We start from the raw sequence: 12,157 nt of genomic DNA on the forward strand, positions 1-12,157 counted from the left end.
CGGCCCCTGAGCGCCCCTCAACCACCCCAGGCCGGGCATCCCCAGGCGTTCGCTCCTGGGAAGGCGACACTGGCGGCTCGGGGCCGGCGGCCGCGCTGGCCAGCGGCGGAGCTCGGGCCGGGGAAGGCGCAGCGCAGGCGGCGGGAGCGGCCGCGCCGCGTGTGTCCGCGGGGCCCGGGAGGGGCCGGGGCCGGGCTCGGAACAGGCGGAGGCAAAGCGCGGCGATACTGTCCCTGGCCCAGGCACCGATCCCCGCCCAGCACCGCCATCGCCAGGACAGCCAGAGGCGGGCGGAGGCGAGAGCGCGGTGGGAGGCCCGGGGGCGGGGGCGGGGACGGGGCAGCCCCGCCCGGGGCCGGGGGCGGGCCGGGGGCATGGCCCGGCCCTGCAGGGGAGAGGGACACTGGGAGAGGAGGGGGACACCGGGACAGGGAGACTGGGAGCGGGTGTGGGACTGCAGGAGAGGGAGAGGAGAAGCAGGAGGGAGTCGCAAGAGGAGCTTTTTTTTTTGCTGCTGCTACTGCTGCTGCTGCTGCTGCTGCTGCTGCTGCCGCTGCTGCCGCTGCTGCCGCTGCTGCCGCTGCTGCCGCTGCTGCCGCTGCTGCCGCTGCTGCCGCTGCTGCCGCTGCTGCCGCTGCTGCCGCTGCTGCCGCTGCAACTGAAGCCCCGGGGCCGTTTTTCCCCGGGGCCGTTTGTCCGTCGCCCGCTCAGCCCCACGCCGAGCCCCGTGCGCCCCGGGGGTATCCCCTGAGCCTTCCAAACGCGGGAACTTTGCCCCGTTGAGCCAAGACCCAGAGCCTTGACTCCTGCACTGTGGCAGAGCAATCCCCTTGGCTGCTGCTGTGTATTGTCCCTGCTGAGGGTCACACACTGTCAGAGAACATTCCTTGAATGCAGAATTCGTACCTGGCCCAAGCACTGCACTTGCGTCTCCAGCATTGCTTTCCAAGAAAAACGGGGGTAGGCAAATTGTGTGTAGCTCATGGTGTTTTACAGCGTCTAAAACTTGCCAAGTCATGGATCTTAGAGGTGAGATCCATTTGTAGTTAATGGGATGGAGAAGTAGTGCAAAATGGAAAAGGGGAGCATAGAAATAAATAGAGAAAACCATCTTGGATTGGTTCTTTCCATTTTTGTTTCATTTTTTAAAAGCTGTTTCAGCTGTCCCAGAATCTTCTCCACAGTCCTGTCTGCTCTTTCCAAGAACCCTTCCTGGAGAATGAGCTGCAGCTTCTGTCACTAAATGTCCTACCAACGGCAGCAAGTTTGTGAAGGAAAATAAAAAATGGTTTTACAAATATATTAATGGCAAAAGGAAGGCTAAAAACCGACCTTTGTTCTCTGCTGGATGTGGGAGGGAACTTAGGAACTGCAGATGAGGAGATGGCAGAAGTGCTTAACGCCTTCTTTGCCTCAGTCTTTAGTGGGAATATGGCTTGTCCTCAGGACAGCTGCCCTCCTGGGCTGGTAGATGGTGTCAGGGAATAGAATGGTGCCCCTGTTATCCAGGAGGAGGCAGCCAGAGAACTGCTGAGCCAAATGGATGTTCACAGATCTGTGGGCCCAAGTGGGATCCACCACAGGGTGATGAGGGAGCTGGCAGATGAGCTTGTGAAGCCGCTCTCCATCATTTACCAACAGTCCTGGCTCACTGGTGAGGATCCGGAGGACCGGAAACTGGCCAATGTGACAGCCATTCACACAAAGGGTGGGAAGGAGGAACTGGTAATTAGAGGCCAGTTAGCCTGACCTCAGTACCCGGTAAGGTCACGGAGCAGTTTATATTGAGTGTCATCATGCAGCACCTACAGGACGGCCCGGGGATCAGAGCCAGCCAGCACGGGTTTAGGAGGGGCAGGTGTTGTTTGACCAACCTGCCTCTTCTATGAACAGGTGACCTGCGTGGTGGATGTGGGAGAGGCTTTGGATGTTGTCTGTTTGGACTTCAGCAAGGCCTTTGACACTGTCTCCCACAGCACACTCCTGGGAAAGCTGGCGGCCCACGGCTTGGACAGGAGCACTCTTTGCTGGGGAGGCAAAGGCAGAGGGTGGTGGGGAATGGCGCTGCATCCAGCTGGCAGCCGGTCACCAGTGGTGTTCCTCAGGGGTCTGTTCCTCGGGGCTCCTGGACTCAGCCCCAAATCCACCTGATAAAAAACCACCGAAATCCCTGCGGAGCTCTTGGTCTTCCTTCAGTTGTCTTCAAGTCTCCATGGCTTGTGCAGCTGCTTGGAATCAGTTCGGAATTCTCTTAAGGAGGAAGATATCAAAGCGCACCTCGTGATTTTTGGTTTTTTAATTGCAGGAGTATTTTTTTTATTTTTCATTTCATTGAAGAGTTGACTGAAGCGTTCTTTAGGTGATCTTGGTGCTGAATGTCTCCTTAGGAGTTCTGAGCACAGCGAAGAATGAGCCCCTTGCAGGCTGACCCTGTTTGGACAACCCGCTTCTCACCCAACCTCACCACGTGTGACATCACCCACCTTGGACTGCGCTCCCAAAACATCAAAGAAAATTCAGCATTTTTTTATAAAAACAAACTTATGTAAATAATAAAATTAGAAATTTATTTTTCAGTTTTATAATAACATTTTTCTATATTTTATTAGCTAATTTTTATATTGACATTAAAAAATCAATATATTTTTAGCAACGAAGAAAGTTATTGGTCATTGGTTCTAAGTAACACACTTCCCTTCATGAATTGCTTGACCACTACTGGCTATTGATTTCTTCTTCTTCATGCTGATTTGCTCTATTTTTAGTCCTTTTGTCATCTTCTTTAGCATTTTCTCAGACAGGGTAAAAGGGGCAACTTTGGGGTTCATGGAGACATTTCTGGGGCACATTTGGGGCAGGGAATTTGGAGAGAACTTGAGGGTCTGGAGGACACATTTGGGAAGCGGGTGGACACTTGGAGGGGCACTTAGGGATTCTGTCGGACAATTCGGGGTCCAGGGGGGCACTTGGAGGTCAGGGAGGGGAATCCGGGGCCCTTCGGGGTCCGGGCGGGCACCTGGGGGGCTCTGAGGGGACTCTCTGGGGCGCGGGGGATGATGGGAGTTGTAAGCGCGGGTAGAACAGGGTTGAACGGCGCCGCGGAGCATCACGGGAGGTGGAGGCGCAGCTCCAATGGGTGTCGGCGGGGCGCGGGGCATGATGGGAGATGGAGTCACGGCTGGAGTAGCGCTCCAAGTGCGCCGCGGAGCATGCTGGGAGCTGTAGTCCCGGAAGTGGCTCGAACGCGGCGTCTGGGGCTCCGGGAAGGCGCTTTGGGGACACTTTTGTGTCCGAGCCGCGATTTGAGGTCCTCGGGGGGAACGTGTACGGCTCGGGAGCACTTGCGGGGAGCTTGGGGAGCTGTAACCGAGCTCTCTAGGGCGCGGGGCGGGGCAGGAGTTTTTAGGCGCAGAACCGTGTTCCGAGGGGCTCCGAGGCCAGGGGGGATGATTGGAGATGAATTCCCTGAAGTCGCTCTAAGGGGAATCTGTGGGGTCGGAGCGTTCAAGGGATCCGGGGACGCTTTGGGGGCGGGCGAATGGGCGCTGAGGGAACAGTTGGGGATCCTGGAGGGGCTGGGGGACACTTGTTCACTTCAACGTGTTTATTTACTCATGAAACATACGTATTGTATTTAAAACTTAATATTCCATAGGTATGGGTTCTATAGGCGTAGATATCAATTAGCCTAAGTGCAAAACCTAATATTCCATGTAAGAATGATGTTCTCTACTGTTAAAAGCAAAATGAACCAAAGCAAACAAAAAGGAGAGGGTTAACAATTAATGAGAAAGGAACAGAAAAGGTTGTTACGCCACTGTAAACTTTCACTCTGAGTCTACATTTCAAATAATACAGGTGACCCATCTGAAGGAGGATTTCTCCTCAGGGGAAATGTCTTTCTAAAAGTTTCCTTTGTTGCCAGGAGCTGCCTCTGTGCCAGGAGCCCGGCCCAGCTCAGCAGCACAGAAACAGCACAAGGACTTGAATGACCCTCCCGTGGATTTGGTGTTTCCATTCAACTCTGTCCCTGAAAGAGTGTTCCAAAAACTTCTCAAGAACTCAAAGGTAAATTAAAACACTGAAGTTTTTTGCAGTTTTAATGGGACACACAGAGAGACCCAATGGAGAAAGTGTCCCCAGGTTCCATCACTGCAGGCACTGATGACAGGTGGGGACAGACAAGGCAAAGGTGTCTCTGGTGCTGAGCAAACCTGGATGTGTTCCATGAATCCAAAAGGGCAAGGCCTGAGCCCCGGCCCCTGGCAAGGCAGGGATCTGTGGGGCAGAGATCTGTGGGGCAGGGCTCAGCCGTGGGTCATGGATCTGTGGATCAGAGCTCTGTGGGTCAGGGCTCTGTGGGTCACAGATCTATGGGTCAGGGCTCTGTGGGGCAGGGATCTGTGGGACAGGGATCTGTGGGTCCGGGATCTGTGGGGTAGGGATCTGTGGGACAGGGATCTGTGGGGCAGGGATCTGTGGGGTAGGGGTCTGTGGGGCAGGGATCTGTGGGTCACAGATCCGTGGGTCAGGGCTCGGTGGGTCAGGGCTCTGTGGGTCAGGGCGCAGCCGTGGGTCAGGGCTCTGTGGGTCAGGGCTCAGCCGTGGGTCACAGTTCTATGGGTCAGGGCTCTGTGGGTCACAGATCTATGGGTCCAGGCTCTGTGGGTCAGGGCTCAGCCGTGGGTCAGAGATCCGTGGGTCAGGTCTCTGTGGGTCCGGGCTCAGCCGTGGGTCAGAGATCTGTGGGTCAGGGCTCTGTGGGTCCGGGCTCTGTGGGTCAGGGCTCAGCCGTGAGTCACAGATCCGTGGGTCAGGGCTCAGCCGTGGGGCTCACCGTGGCAGGGGTTGCTCAGGAGGTCACTCGGGGGGCGCCGGATCCTGTGGGGCGGCTCCAGCGGCTCCTGTGGGGCAGAGACGGGGGCGGGACAATCTGTGGGGCAGGAGCCATCTGGGGGGCGGGGATGGGATCTGTGGGGCGGGGTTTGGGATTCGGGATCTGTGGGGCAGAGGGGGGATCCCTCAAAATTCCCACAAAAATCCCCAAATTTCCCAAAAACTCCAAATTTCCCCCCCCAAAAAATTCCAATTTTTTTCCTCGAAAAAATTCCCAAAATTTTCCCCCAGAATTCCCAAAATTTCCCAATTTTTCCCAATTTTTCCCCATTTTCCCCAATTTTTCCCCATTTTTCCCAATTTTTTCCCAGTTTTTCCCCATTTTTCCCCATTTTTCCCAATTTTTTTTAATATTCCGAAAGTTTCCCACAGAATCCTCAAAAAATTCCCCCAAAATTCCCCAAAATTTTCCACAAAAATTCCCAAATCTTTCAAATCCCCCCAAATGTTCCCAATTTTTTTCCCACTTTTCCCAAATTTTGGGGCTTTTCCCCCAAATTTTCCCCAAAAATCCCCCTAAAAACGACCCCAAACCATCAAAAAATCCCAAAATTTTCCCGATTTTCCCGCAAAATCCCCTAAAAATTCCCCCCAAAATCCCCAAATTCCCAATTTTCACCCCAAATCTCCCAAAATTTCCCCAAAATTTTCTCCCAGATTTCCCAAATCCTCCATTTCCCCCCCAGAATTCCCCTAAAAACGACCCCAAAAATCCCAATTTTCCCCCAAATTCTCAAATTTTCACCCCAAATTTCCCCAAATTTCGGGGTTTTTCCCCCAAAACTTTCCGACCTCAAGGGCCACCAATGGGCGCTCTGCAGGGAGAGAATTTGGCGGATTTTGGGAAAATTTGGGGGCATTTTGGGGAGTTTTGAAGGAATTTTGGGAGAATTTTGAGGATTTGGGGTCATTTTGGGGCAAATTTGGGGGAATTTTTTGGGAAATTTGGGAGAGTTTGGGGGAAATTTCGGGTAATTTGGAAAAAATTGGGGAAATTTTGGGGATTTTGGGAAAATTCAGGGGATTTGGGGGGAAATTTTGGGGGATTTTGGAAGGAATTTGGGAAAAAAATTGGGACTTTTTGGGGGAAATTTGGCGGTATTTTTCCGGAAATTTCGGGGTTATTTGGGGGAATTTTGGGAAAATTTGGGAATTTCAGGGGGAAATTCGGGGGATTCGGAGGAATTTGGAGAAGGAATGGTGAAATCCTGGGAATTTTTGGACCATTTTGGGTCATATCGGGAGAAATTTTGGGTGATTTCAGAGGGAAATTTTGGGTGATTTGGGAGGGAAATTTTGAGAAATTTGGGAGGGCAATTTTGAGAAATTTGGGGGGATTTTTGCAATTTTTGTAGAAATTTTGGGATTTTTTTTAGATTTTGGTGAAATTTTGGAGAATTTGGAAGATTTCTGAAAAAATTTTGAAAATTTTGGGGAATTTGGGGGGATTTTTGACAAAATTTTGGGAATTTTTTTTGGATTTTGGTAAAATTTGGGGAATTTTTGAGGAAATTTTGGGAATTTTTGTGGGCTGTTTTTGGGAGAATTTTGGTCGATTTTGGGGGGATTTGGGGACAATTTTGGGAGAGATATTTGAGGAATTTTGAAGAATTTTGGGGGATTTTTGAAGAAATTTTGGGAATTTTGGGGGGGATTTTGGTAAAATTTGGTAATTTTTTGGGACTTTTGAGGAAATTTTGGGAATTTTTTTAGATTTTTTGGGAAATTTGAGGGGAATTTTGGGGATTTTTGGGGAAATTTGGGGCAGATTTTTTTGGGGGGAAATTCGGGACCATTTTGGGGTCATTTGGGGCCTCGGTGTATCCCGTCATTCCCCGCGGCGCCGCTTTGCGCCTCGGTGTATCCCATCGGGCCCCGCGCTTCTTTGCGCCTCGGTGTATCCCGTCATGCCCTGAGGCGCTTTGCGCCTTGGTGTATCCCGTCATGCCCTGCGGTGCCGCTCTGCGCCTCGGTGTATCCCGTCATTCCCCCGGCGCCGCTTTGCGCCTCGGTGTATCCCATCATGCTCCGCGCCGCTTTGCGCCTCGGTGTATCCCGTCATGCCCCACGGCGCCGCTTTGCGCCTCGGTGTATCCCGTCATGCCCCGTGGTGCCGCTCTGCGCCTCGGTGTATCCCGTCATGGGTTATACTGGTTTGTACTGGTTTGGGGGTTTTCCTTACTGGTTTGTACTGGGACAGGGTTTAGGGGTCACTGGGATGAAGTGGGATGAACTGGGAAGGGATTTGGGGTGACTGGTTTGTACTGGTTTATACTGGTTTGGGGTTTTTCTTTACTGGTTTGTACTGGTTTGTACTGGGAGGGGGTTTGGGGGTTTTTTGGGATTTTTGGGGAGAATTTTGGGGATTTTGGGGCATCAAGAATCCCAATTTTCAGTCGGAATTTTGGGTGAATTTGGGGGATTTTGGGGCTTTAAAAATCCAAATTTTTAGTGGGAATTTTGGGGTGAATTTGGGGGGTTTTGGGACTTCAAAAATTCCAATTTTTGGGTGAATTTTGGGGATTTTGGGGCTCCTAAAAATTCCAATTTTTAGTGGGAATTTTGGGGTCATTTTTGGGGATTTGGGGCCTCCAAAAATCTCAATTTTAGTGAGAATTTTGGGGGATTTTGGGTGGGAATTTTGGGGTGAATTTGGGTAATTTTGGGGCTTCAAAAATCCCATTTTTCAATCAGAATTTTGGGGTCATTTTTTGGGATTTTGGGGCTCTGAAATCCTGATTTTTGGGGCGAAAATTTGGGTCATTTTTGGGATTTTGGGGCTCTGAAATCCCGATTTTTAATGGGAATTTTTGGGGTCATTTTTGGGGCATTTTGGGTGAATTTTGGGGGATTTTGGGGCTCTAAAAGTTCCAATTTTTAGTGGGAATTTTGGGGTGAATTTAGGGGATTTTGGGTGGAAGTTTTGGGGTGAATTTAGGGGATTTTGGGACTTTAAAAATTCCAAATTCTGGGTGAATTTTTGGGATTTTTGGGGCTCTAAAAATTGCAATTTTTGGTGGGAATTTTGGGGTTTTTTTGAGGGATTGTAGGTGGGAATTTTGGGGGGAATTTTGGGGATTTTGGGGCTTTAAAAATTCCCACTTTCAGCAGGAAATTTTGGGGTGAATTTTGGGGATTTTTGGGGCTCTAAAAAATCTCAATTTTAGTGGGAAATCTGGGTGGGATTTTTGGGGTGAATTTAAGGGATTTTGGGGATTAAAAAATCTTAGTTTTCAGTCGGGATTTTGGGGTCATTTTTTGGGATTTTGGGGCTCTGAAATCTCGATTTTTAGTGGGAATTTTTGGGGTCATTTTTGGGGCATTTTGGGTGAATTTTTGGGGATTTTGGGGCTCTGAAAATCCCAATTTTTAGTGGGAATTTTGGGTTTTAATGGGGGGATTTTGGGTGGGAATTTTGGGGTGAACTTGGGGGATTTTGGGGCTTCTAAAAATCCCATTTTTCAGTTGGAATTTTGGGGTCATTTTTTGGGATTTGGGGGCTCTGAAATCCTGATTTTTAATGGGAATTTTTGGGGTCATTTTGGGGTCATTTTGGGTGACTTTTGGGGGATTTTGGGGCTCTAAATGTTCCAATTTTTAGTGGGGATTTTGGGGTTTTTTGGAGGGATTTGGGGGCTCTGAAAATCCCAATTTTTGAGGGAAATTTTGGGGTGAATGTTGGGTATTTGGGTGCTTTAAAAATCCAAATTTTTAGTGGGAATTTTTGGAGTAAATTTTTGGGATTTTGGGTGGAAATTTTGGGGTGAATTTTGGGGATTTTGAGGCTTCAAAAATTCGAATTTTTGGGTGAATTTTTGGGATTCTTGGGGCTCTAAAAATCCCAATTTTGGGGGTGAATTTTGGGGTAAATTTGAGGGATTTTGAGGCTTAAAAAATTTCAGTTTTCAGTGGAAATTTTGGGGTCATTTTTTGGGATATTGGGTGGAAATTCTGGGGTGAATTTTTGGGATTTTTGGGGCTCTAAAAATTCCAAATTTGGTGGGGGAATTTTGGGGTGATTTTTGGCATTTTGGGTGGAAATTTTGGGGTGAATTTGGGGGATTTTGAGGCTTCTAAAAATCCCATTTTTCAGTCGGGATTTTCGGGTCATTTTCTGGGATTTTGGGGCTCTGAAATCCCGATTTTTAATGGGAATTTTTGGGGTCGTTTTTGGGGCATTATGGGTGAGTTTTGGGGGATTTTGGGGCTCTAAAAGTTCCAATTTTTAGAGGGGATTTTGGGGTTTTTTGGGGGGATTTGGGGTGGGAATTTTGGGGTGAATTTTTAGGGATTTTGGGGCTCTGAAAATCCCAATTTTTGAGGGAATTTTGGGGTAAATTTTGGGGGATTTAGGGGCTTTAAAAATCCAAATTTTTAGTGGGAATTTTGGAATAAATTTTTGGAATTTTGGGTGGAAATTTTGGGGTGAATTTTGGGGATTTTGGGGCTTTAAAAATTCCAATTTTTGGGTGAATTTTTGGGACTTTTGGGGCTCTAAAAATCCCAATTTTTGGGGGGAATTTTGGGGTAAATTTGAGGGATTTTGAGGCTTAAAAAATTTCAGTTTTCAGTGGAAATTTTGGGGTCATTTTTAGGGATTTTGGGTGGAAATTTTGGGGTGAATTTAGGGGATTTTTGGGCTTTAAAAATCTCAGTTTTGGGGGGGAATTTTGGAGTAAATTTTTGGGATTTTGGGTGGAAATTTTGGGGTGAATTTGGGGGATTTTTGGGCTTTAAAATCTCAATTTTTGGTGGAGAAATTTTGGAGTAAATTTTTGGGATTTTGGGTGGAAATTTTGGGGTGAATTTAGGGGATTTTGGGGCTTTAAAAATTCCAAATTTTTGGTGACTTTAGGCGATTTGGGGGCTTTAAAAATTCCAATTTTTAGTGGGAATTTTGGGGTTTTTTGAGGGATTTTAGGTGGGAATTTTGGGGTGAATTTGGGGGATTTTGGGGCTTTAAAAATCTTAGTTGTGGGGGGTGAATTTTTGGGATTTTGGGGCTTTAAAAATTCCCACTTTAAGCAGGAAATTTTGGAGTGAATTCTGGGGATTTTTGGGCTCTAAAAATTTCAATTTTAATGGGAATTTTGGGGGATTTTGGGTGGGAATTTTGGGGTGAATTTGGGGGATTTGGGGGCTTAAAAACATCTCAGTTTTCAGTCGGGATTTTGGGGTCATGTTCTGGGATTTTGGGGCTCTGAAATCCCGATTTTTAGTGGGAATCTTTGGGGTCATTTTTGGGGCATTTTGGGTGAATTTTGGGGGATTTTGGGGCTCTAAAAGTTCCTATTTTTAGTGGGAATTTTGGGCTGATTTTTGGCATTTTGGGGGGAAATTTTGGGGTGAATTTTTAGGGATTTTGGGGCTCTAAAAATCCCAATTTTTAGTGGGAATTTCTGGGTGAATTTTTGGGATTTTGGGTGGAAATTTTGGGGTGAATTTAGGGGATTTTGGGGCTTTAAAATTTTGTCCTGGGTTGAAGTATATTCTATCACCATCTTCATGAACTGCTGAAACCAGGTGAGGCAGTGCTCCCTGCCTCCTCCACTCTGGCTTATCTTCTGTTAATGGGCCCATCAGCACCTTTGCTGCACAGCTCACAGATAACCCCCTCCTGGACTACCTCCTGTTAATGGGCCCATCAGGCCTTATCACATGACTCACCATCCCATTGTGAGATGCTCCGCCCAGAGGGAGGAACCAAGCATTCCAGCCTGGATATAAGCTGAGACTCTGAACACCAGAGGGGCGCTTACCCACTGGATTCCCAGAGGACCCGAGCTACCAGACCTTTCTACAGGATCACTGCTTCAGGAAGACCACCTCATCTGGACTGCTTCCATCACTCCGCTCAGGTTGTATTCTGACTCTGTCAGTGGTCTTTTGTATTATTGCATCTATTTTAGTTTACTTTCTTTCCTTTTTTTTTTCCTATTAAATTGTATCTCTGACTTGGAGCCTCTCATTTGTTTTGCTTCCAAACCACTACACATGGAGAAGAAAAAGCCCATTTTAGTTATTAATACAGTTGTTCACGTTCCATCACAATCAGAAGACAGCATAATTAACTATTAGCATATTATTTGAGAATCAAAGCTTCCAGCCAGAAAAACTGTCTGTCAAGAGATGTCAGTAAGCAGAGGCAGCCATAGTACGGAGACCACACAGTTCGTCGTGCCCACACGTTCCCAGTGCACGATGCAAGTAATCATCAAAAGCACAACTGAGACAGAATACAGTAATAGAAAGTTAACGACTTACACCATTTGCACCATAAGAATGCAGTAAGAGGAGGGAGCTCAGGCAAATAGAGTTACAAAGTAGGTTGAAAAGCAGCTCGTCTTACTAATCAGAACAGCATTGAGCGGTACGATGTGCAGAATTCAGAGACAACGTAAGAAAAATATTATCTAGCAAATAATATATGCCTGTGGTTAAAGATCGAAATTATGACACCCATTCCTGGTTTTGCCAGCTCTCCTGTGAAATTGTGAGGAGGCTCCACTTCTCCATCATTAAAATGGGGATCACAGGAAATTCTTGTTACTTGGAATGCTAAAGTTTACTTAAACTTTCAAATTCTACGTATAGGATACTGCAGAAGGAGTGTTTTCAGTTTTATTTAAGTCTTGAATTTTAAGCACAGTGGAAATGAATGAAAACACAGTTAAGTTAAACTCTGGTGCTTATTTGTCCCTGGACCTTTTGGATAAAAGTCCCTCTGGACTAAAAATCTGAGGAAAACTAGTAACAGCAGGGAAAGTCAATTGCATTCATAAGTAGAAATGAAAGCTATGTAAGGTGAAGAAACTCGTGTGGCATGCGTCAATGGAACTAGTCCTAGTTATTAGTTACTAGTCGCGGCGAACAGGCGCTTTCTCGCTTCCCAGGCTAGGAGACGCACTTTCCGTGCCGCAGAAGCTTCTCTGCTTGTGGAGAGCTCAGAAACGGCACCTAGCGCTGTTCCCAGCCTGCCTGCAGCGTTGAACCGCTGACTGCACTTGGCGCAGAGAACAGGCGCTTTCTCGCTTCCCAGGCTAGGAGACGCACTTTCCGTGCTGCAGAAGCTTCTCTGCTTGTGGAGAGAACCAGTCCACCAGGCCATTGCTATTCCAATTTAAACATTCAGTTCCACTCTCTGCCGTGCTCCAGATACCCCTATATGTTACTCCAGTGTCTTTGTAGCATTTAACTTCAGTATCTGAAAACAAGGTAAGATGTGAAAATCTAAGGAAAGCATACCAATTCTTTTCCCTGA

The sequence above is a fragment of the Chamaea fasciata genome, unplaced genomic scaffold (genome assembly GCF_029207755.1).
Source record: "Chamaea fasciata isolate MVZ Bird 193981 ecotype frontalis unplaced genomic scaffold, bChaFas1.0.hap1 SCAF_55, whole genome shotgun sequence".
Lineage (NCBI taxonomy): Eukaryota > Metazoa > Chordata > Aves > Passeriformes > Sylviidae > Chamaea > Chamaea fasciata.